Below are 9,984 nucleotides of genomic sequence, written 5' to 3'. Positions count from 1 at the left end.
AACCTTGTATTTTAAACATTAATCAGTAAAAAAAAATATTTGACAGTTAAAAATATTTCACCAACAAATGTAGATATAATATGTCTCGACTCCATTTAGTGGAAAATTTAGCACTAACAAAAGCCTTTCCTACAAAATAAAGTTGGTTGTTAACAGGTGAAAAAATATAATAAGCAGTATACTAGTACATATTGAATTATTTGGCGTGTTAGGAATAAGCCGACGTAGCTCAGTGGTCCAGATCACCTGACCGGACATCAGAAGGTGTGGGTTCAATTCCCGTCTGCGGCATTTATTTTTACTCGGGAGATATTTTCAATTTGTATGGATATTTCAGGCGACTTGACTTTTGCTTTCAATACTTAATTTAAAATACCAATGTTTTGTCACGATGTCGGAACACATGTTCATAAAAATCTTCACAATTTTGCATTTCGTCCTGATATATTATTAAGTCCAACGCAGGTGAATAAACACGTGTTCAGATATTGTTACGAATTTACAAACACTTTATCAGGAAGCGGCTTACAGTCCCGTTTTTAACAGGATGACTAATAATTTGAAGAGATTTTCGATAAATCAGCATTACTCATTTATCTCCATGTAAACAGCCAGAAATATTAAAAACTTTTTGCTAGACTGTGTGATGAATCAGGGTCTCTCCCGAGGTAGATGATATAATCCGTCATAGTAGCGCTATCTGTCGGCACAGTCGCATATGAATTACAGGGAACTGCATACAAAGGTGGGGGAGTTTCCTTTAGGGTTGCGACGAAAGGGGAAGGCGTGACTTTCTGACAGGACAAAGGGAATTACAGATAGGGGGCGTGTTTAGGTTTTGATTTATATAGCATCGACCTTGGAAATATTCCCACAAAATGAATAGGTGAACGAACGGGGCTAGGATCAAGGTTAAATCACTTGACATTCTAGGAGTTCACAACCTTTTTTGAACGCATAACTTCACTCGGACGGAGCGAGATTTGGTGGCAACAGGCCTGTTACTCGAGGTTAGAAGAAGTAAGAGGGTTGCCAATTTCAGACACTTGAGAGTGTTGATTTTGAGAAAATTTCGAACATGGTTCTGCGTCATTTAGTCGGTAATAACCATTATCGAAAGTACTTAATTTTATACGTGGCTTATGGAAGACGAAAATACATTAAAATTAATGTATAGACGCTTGGCAGAGGAATTATGACCGAGTACATACGGGTTTGTTGTGAAGGGAACTTGAGACCTCTGATTGATTTGAAACGAGTTGAGGGACGAAGAGAGAAGATAGGCGTGTGACAGAATCATTAAGGCCAACACCCATAATTGCAGAGAGGAATCGTGAAAATTCAGTAATAGTTCTTAAAATGAAACTGGCCAAAGAAATAAATAGGTTATCAAACCGATGCGATCTCGGACGAAAGGCAAAGGGTGAGCGACATGATGTGTACTGGGACATTTCAACTAGAACAAGTACCGAAAAGGCCTTAGGAACTTGGAATAATCAGTGGAAAGTGTGATTATTATACTAAACTACGAAAGGGGAAGGTGAATAAATGTGCAATGTAAGAGGCGACCTTACGCAAGGGACTAATCATACGGAGGAAGGGGAATGGTTGTCAGAAGTGATCGATTCGGGAGGTAAAGGGAGGAACGGACGTCTACAGCATTCAATTCGACAAAAGGCGAGTTGCGAGTTCTAATTTCACACGGGAGAAAGAAAACTGAAGGTAGGTTGTAGGAAATGTCCACGAAAACGGAAAGTTGAAAGGAAAATTTTGGCTAGTTACGCGTAAGACGGTGTCTTAGCGCACTAAAGGAAAGGTCATCAGAACACACATCACGGACCAAATAGGAACGCGAAAAATTTAAATTAGAAAAACAGGTCAATTTTGACGGATTATAGGGCACCTGCAGGATGGGGCAAACTTCAGAATTTCACCAGTACGGGCCTGTGTTGTGAGACAACAGATGCCCATTTTTTCTGAGAAACGCAGAAGGGTAGGTCTGATAAGTTTTAAGTCACACAGAGGATATTGTGCGAGAAATATAAGACCGTAACGCTTCAATAAAGGTTGGATCGCAATGACAAGCGTAGTTAATTACAGCTATAAAACATCATGCGCGGACACAAATCGGGATAGTTCGTCACAAGTCGCCGAGGACCTTTTAAGGGAGTATACGCGCCGCGCTAGGAGGAATTATCACTTTGGTCATTATCCTGGACTTAGAGATTTTCTGGTCAAAAAAACATACAGTTCAATTCAGTGTTTGAAGAAATTAGACTCAGTGTCCTTGAAGTAATAATTAAATTCAGGTTGAAAAGTTTAATTGGTCTAAATGAATCGTAATTAAAATTAATAATCGCTAAAAATTCCTTCTCGAATAAAGTTGAACGCGATTTTTATGTTTTAAATAAAGTAACGGATTATAAACGAGTTGAAATTAAAATTAATAAACGCTAAAAATTCCTTCCCGAATAAAGTTGAACGCGATTTTTATGTTTTTAAATAAAGTAACGGATTATAAACGAGTTGAAATTAAAATTAATAAACGCTAAAAATTCCTTCTCGAATAAAGTTGAACGCGATTTTTATGTTTTAAATAAAGTAACGGATTATAAACGAGTTGAAATTAAAATTAATAAACGCTAAAAATTCCTTCCCGAATAAAGTTGAACGCGATTTTTATGTTTTTAAATAAAGTAACGGATTATAAACGAGTTGAAATTAAAATTAATAAACGCTAAAAATTCCTTCTCGAATAAAGTTGAACGCGATTTTATGTTTCAAATAAAGTCACGGATTATAAACGAGTTGTAATTAAAATTAATAAACGCTAAAAAATTCCTTCTCGAATAAAGTTGAACGCGATTGTTATGGGTTTAAATAAAGTCACGGATTATAAACGAGTTGTAATTAAAATTAATAAACGCTAAAAATTCCTTCTCGAATAAAGTTGAACGCGATTGTTATGGATTCAAATAAAGTCACGGATTATAAACGAGCTGTAATTAAAATTAATAGACGCTAAAAATTCCTTCTCGAGTAAAGTTGAACGCGATTTTTATGTTTCAAATAAAGTCACGGATTATAAATGAATTGTATTAAAATTAATAAGCGTTAAAATTTCTTCTCGAATAAAGTTGAGCGCGATTGTTATGGATTCAAATAAAGTCATGGATCATAAACAAAAGATTGTAGTCAAAAGATAATAAACCAAAAATATTCTTCTCGGAGAAAATTAAACGAAAGTGATAAAACTTTAATTGGGGGCTTCAATGGAGCCTCGGATTAAAGTCAAATTATAACTGAAATCTATATACCTAAGTATCTTGCTACCGCGCTTTGGGCTCGATCGAAGCCGTGTTACAACGAAATTTTTCAATAACTACCAGGTTAGGGAGGAGATATCGAAGCACATTCGTTACGGCCGGTAGAGAGGGTAACACAATAAAAATTAGGAAAATAAGGTTGAGGATGTATCAGGTGGAGGTAAAGATATTATGTATAAGCTCAGGGTAAATCTAGTGATATTCGCGAACACCCCGCCCAAAATGGCAACGGTTGTGTAAAACCCAACCCGGATGTTGTTATTTAGCGGATAGGGACTGGGTAAGTGTTTTTATTTCCAATTCAATTCAACCAAATTCCCAGATGGACTTGGAACGCGTGAAGCTGATATTTGCCGACTGACAGTTACTACTAATCCACTTTAATATGTACATAAAACCAACATGTCAATTTTCAGGATTCCCCGACAATATCAATATAATTACCCTCAAGCCTTACCCCATTCCCAAATTTACCCCTCGAGTAAACTTCATAGTTGGGTAATGTCTGATAGCGTCGCTGCAAATCCGTTTCTCACAAACACGGACTAGACAGAAGGATTTTTTTTCTCACGCTATTACGTGAGAGGGGTTGTCAGCGTGGACGGATCGAGCCAACGAAGCGCTGGATGGACTACACCCTCTGACGGGGCCGTGTGGAGTTATTGGGCACGAAAGTGGAATGGAAATAGTGATGCCAATTGGTAATGAACGGGAACATGGCCTGCAGTTGGGGCGTGTAGGACGAAGGCACTTTGGACGTCTGTGAAAATCCACGTGGAGAGCGACGGCGTGAGATGACGTGGGGATAAGTCCGCAGCACTATCACATTATTCAATGGTGTCGACCGAGAGGCTGATGTAAGCCAACTGGAACGCTCCCTTGGCGGAATTACAGCAGCTTCTTTGAGGTGAACTGTAGGTCTGACGGCACGTGGGAGTTTGAGCTTCATCAGGCAAAACCTACACGACACACTTATCGCGTTAGTATCATGATATGGGATGCAATTACCTTCCCCATCTAGACTCAGTAAAGTAGCTCGTCCGGAGGAATGGGCGTTGGAGCGATTTCGGAAGTGGCGTGATGACTTAATTCGCTTTCTCTTGGACGTGAAAGGATCCGACAGGTCAGGGTATCTTTATGAAATGGATCGCCAGCTGTGGGGTATAGTCTAGCCACGTCGGAGTCAGCGTTTGATTTCTGATCACCATCCACCGTTCTCGTATTTGGTCAGCGGAGGAGCCAACGTAATTTGCAAAAAAAAAACATTTCGATCACATAGTTTACCCTTCCTCTCCCCCCCCCCCTCTCGTCCCTTCCCTATATAAGATTAAGTGTCGAATAACAAAATTAATATATGTAAAACAGAATGGAGGCGACCCCGGAGCTGAGATGACGAAAACCGTCGCACTATGCATGTCAACACCATACTATACTAATTTATGCAATAACGAAACTATTTCATGTCCTCGGATTTATTAAAGGTAGGAAAGAGCTTAAAAGGAAAGGTTTACAAGCGATTACCACTGTATAAGAGTTAGGCGTACTGCAGGTGACAGGAGTAGGCTAAACACGCGGTCTTGTAAGAAAGTTTTAAAAATTTCAATGGTAAAGGGATCATTCACTCTAATTTAAACGAACCAGGATTACCACAAATATATGCATTAATAGCCCGTTCATATCTCATATGAATTTCAAAACCAAAAAATACACAACGCTGAAAAAGGGGCATTATTGCGAATTAAATCTTAAGATCTTCTGCCGTATGTTCCATACGGGGGTCGAAAGACTTAGCTAGGGTTTCTTCTTAAGGTAGTCCTCTAAGGGCGCCACCAACAGCTTAGGAAAATCGAAGGGCAATGACCAGGATGTTACAACATTTTGCAGATCAGACAGGAGAAATAACCATTATTTCAATATAGGTATAAATGTAGAAGGATGGAATCACTACAACTGGAACATTATTTGTAAGAATATACAGGGTTTTCCAATAAGAGGTGTTATTTTGATATTCAATCGTAAAAGATCAATGGTTCCGTTGCTTGTGTGGCATGTAGCGCCGTTTCATTGAATTAAACGTTGTACAGATCAATACCATCCAATTCCGGCCATAAAAAATCATTAATCATCTCTCGATAGCGCAATCTATTCGCCGTAACTGTTGCTCCAGCCTTCTTTTTCAAAAAAGTACGGTCCAATGACTCCGCCGGACCATAAACCGCACCAAACAGTCACACGTTGAGGAAAGAGAGGCTTTTCAATAATAACTTTTGGATTTTCCGAGCCCCAGATGTGACCATTTTGCTTTTTGACGAAGCTACCGAGGTGGAAATGGGCCTTACCACTCAAGATAATTTGCATTTGATTCACTCAAGTGAATTTTAATAATTTCAATGCGTTGTTGAAGCGTGTATCGTTCCATTTTTATTAATGACGTAGTTTCTTCTTGTCAAATCTCAAAAAATGACAGCTTCAAAAGTAACATCTACAGAAATAGCAGGCTATTCAAAATAACACCTCTAATTGGAAAACCCTGTATTATCAGTTAGCAATTCTCAATATGTATGAGTGGTGAATACTATCACTATCCCTCGCGTAAAAATACCACCGTCGAGAATCGAAATGTTCTGCACATTTAGCACAGTTTATCGATAAAGGTTTTTGTATCGATAATGTGGGTAGCTTGTCATCGTTCCCTATCATTTTTAAGAAAGTAAAATTCTTGCAGAACTTAATAATTACATTATTAAATTTGATTTACATTCTATTTATTTAAAATATCAAAATACATGTAAATAAATAAATAGTCCAGTTTTTTATTAAGTCAATAGAGTTGTCATTGGACACTGGCGTCGCACAGTGGGCTGAAAATCGCCTTTCATAGACATAGAGACTTGAATTTTCAAGGGTATTTTTTTTGGCTAGAAATGGATTCTGCTGATCATTACTATGCTATAAAATGTCGTACGAAGCAATTGCGTGTACAAATGAAGGAGTTATAATTATATTAAGAAAAATTTGTATGGCGCTGACATTAAAAATGAGGCTATCTCTGGAATCATAAGGTTGGCCGTTCTATCCTTATACACAGATAATACTATTATTTATTTGTATTTTTTTGACATACTTCATATTGTGGCGCAAGGTGCGATTTTTTTTTTTTAAATTCTTAAGTGAAAAAAAAATCTTTTTTTTGTTGATGATTCATTTTAATGCTTAAATGCTTTACATATGAGTATGCTTTGTCTAGTTTACAATATTTTATTTACACTGCAAGCCAAAACACTGTGCACAGTGGGCTGAAAATCGCCTTTCATAGACATAGAGACTTGAATTTTCAAGCGTATTTTTTTTGGCTAGAAATGGATTCTGCTGATCATTAATATGCTATAAAATTTTGTATGAAGCAATTGCGTGTACAAATGAAGGAGTCATAATTTTTTTAAGAAAAATTTGTATGGAACTGACATTAAAAATGAGGCTATCTCTGGTATCATAAGGTTGACCATTATTTCCTTACACACAAATATACTACTATTTATTTGTATTTTTTTGACATACTTCGTATTGTGGCGAAACTTGTGATTTTTTTTTTTAAATCCTCAAAGTTGAAAAAAAAACTTTTTTATGTTGAAGATTCATTTTAATGCTTAAATGCTTTACATATGAGTATGCTTTGTCTAGTTTACAATATTTTATTTACACTGCAAGCCTAAAAGCGTTTAAGCATTAAAATGAATCATCAACATTAAAAAGAGTTTTTTCAACTTTGAGGATTTTTAAAAAAAACATCGCACCTTGCGCCACAATATGAAGTATGTCAAAAAAATACAAATAAATAGTAGTATTATCTGTGTGTAAGGATAGAACGGCCAACCTTATGATTCCAGAGATAGCCTCATTTTTAATGTCAGCGCCATACAATTTTTTCTTAAAAAAATTATAACTCCTTCATTTGTACACGCAATTGCTTCGTACGACATTTTATAGCATAGTAATGATCAGCAGAATCCATTTTTGGCCAAAAAAAATACCCTTGAAAATTCAAGTCTCTATGTCTATGAAAGGCGATTTTCAGCCCACTGTGCGTCGTCTCCTAGATCCACAACTTAGCTAGGTATTAGAGAAATATTATTTGCATTGAAGCAAAGTTTTTTTTCCAGTGTACGATCGATACACGATTCAGTATTTCTTTATCCCCTTCGTATTTTCTACTTATTTTATTATTTTTAGAAGGTTCCGAGGAAAAAAAAACCCTCAGGGCCTGTGTCATCTTTGGGGATGCAGTGTAAAGAGAATATTTAGGGAAATGAATGAGAGAAAGTTATAGATCAACTGATGATATTTTGGCTTGATGATATCAGGGCTTATTATATCGACTATCATCAGTTTTTTTTCGACGAAGCTTGGGCTAAGCGAAACCTGATTGGCTGTTAATATTAATTCAAAATAAAAGTGGTGTTTTACAAAGTGTATTTTTTCATTTAATATATAATGTCACATCACAAAGTGTTTGCTTCCTTCGATAAAAATACACAAATATATCTTATGTCGGGTGTGTCCTTTTAAAAGCCCTACTTAACTACCTCATTGAGTTTTTATTTTATGAGCAAATGAAAAGATTATCCCATTGATGTATAATTAAAAACGGTAGGTATCATAATCTTTCATTTCTTCTTCCACAATAAAAGAAAAAAGCAATTACATCATAAAATAAGTTATTAAGATATTATCAATTCGGTGATAGCTTGTATTACTACCGAACGAACCCCCTTTTAAGACAGTAATAAATTAATTAATATTGTTCTTGAATTGGGGTTTAGATGCCTATTATGAATTTCTGTAACAATTTTAATCTAAAAATAATCTTTATTTGGTCTTTCCCGATGCAAATAATTATACTTTGCTAATATTGTTTTATTAGCTTGTAAAGAAGATTTAAAACTAGATCTATTAACGTACCCAAATGATCTGTATTTCAATAACAAGGTCAAAGTTTACATAGAATTCTTTCTACTATTGTTCACAAAAATATTGGGAGGCGGGTTTGGGTACCGTCGCCCTGAGAAATATTTAGCATGTGTGCCCGGGTTCATCGGGTAAGGTGTGTTCAAGATGCGTCTGCCCACCAGCTGTGTAACGTGCCAGATCGGGAGAGGCTCGTTTGGGGAGATCCTTTGACCTCTCTAACTGGTCTCTCAACTCATTGCCTTGTGCCGAAGTGGGAGGAATATTCATTTGTCCGTCTCCTTCTTTTAATTTAAGGAGACCCTTCACACAACACCCCAAAAGATGTTTTAGGCCTTGTGTGGAGTAAATAAAAAAAAAAAAAAACAAAGTGTAGTAACTAAAAACTAGATAAAAACTAGTAGTTCTGTGGACAGTAGACATAGCGTCCAAAACGTATCTTTCTTATTTTCTGTTATTTTAAATCAAAACGATAATTTCCTCTTAAGGCGATGCACTACGTCGTGTAATATTTTAAATTGAGCCGTTATCAATAACACCCCTTACCTAGATGGCGATAAGGTTTAAATTCCCGCTTAACAACATCCGTCTGTTTTGATTTATGCAAGAAAAAAACATGGCAAAAAATGCCTTTTATTTTATTTTGTGGATGTTCAGGCATAAATATTTAATTTTTTTTTATCATTTTATTAATAACTTAATTTTTCACATTATATAATAAAATCATAACCGAAAAAGGGTTCGTAAGTACGAGATTTTGATCTCTAAAGCAGTTTTCATAGGCCTTTTACATTATTTTTTTCTGGGCTTATAAAAAGACTTATCTAAAAAATACTCGATTATTTCAAAGGCCAAGATGTATTTTACTCGCACTATTTAATTAAAGCATCTGAAAAATTTCTAGGCGACCAAATTTTCAAACCAAAAACACTTGATTTTGCATCTTTATCTTGATTGTATGGCATCGCCTTAAATCAAATTATTTGTTATTTAATACCTACCTACTTTATTCAAGAACACGACGATTACACAATTTAAATAAAAATCTTTACTGAACTATTCAAACGGCTACCATCTTAAATTGAAACCGTGTGACTAACAAATTTAAAATCAGATTAAATGCCAAATGACCGAGTTAAAACAGGACTTCATTACGCTCACATCCAGCGTTACGGCGTGGTGTCTTGCGTATTTCAAAACATGGTTTTCTTTATACTCTACCTTGATACTTTTGCATATAAATAAATAAGAGTGGTTATAAGTATTTTCGTCGTGAAACACGTGGTGGAATGGCTTTAGTTATGTTTGGTGACCAGATCTGAATAGCCAGGAACTTCTCAACCTTCCTCCTCCCCATCTCCTCCCACTTCATAACATACCCCTATTGGGAATGTCATACAGGCTCATATACAGGGAGAAAACATCTTGATAAAAATATTGCTAATTTTGTAAGAATCTTTTCAAGTTATTCGTATTCCTGTAAAAAACAGGAAACACATGTACATGAAAATCCTGACATTTTGCATTTTGTCAAGATTTATTATTAGGTCAAACGCATGTGCGTGAACACATGTTCCGATATCATTATGAATTTACCATTATTAACACTTTATCAGGAAGTGGCTTGCAGTCTATTTTTTAAAACAATTACCAACACTTTGAAGAGACCAGCATTACTACATGTGGAATTGTT

The sequence above is a fragment of the Hesperophylax consimilis genome, chromosome 24 (genome assembly GCF_061612785.1).
Source record: "Hesperophylax consimilis isolate HC1 chromosome 24, BYU_Hcon_1.0, whole genome shotgun sequence".
Classification (NCBI taxonomy): domain Eukaryota; kingdom Metazoa; phylum Arthropoda; class Insecta; order Trichoptera; family Limnephilidae; genus Hesperophylax; species Hesperophylax consimilis.
Note: the sequence above shows the minus strand (reverse complement) of the source record.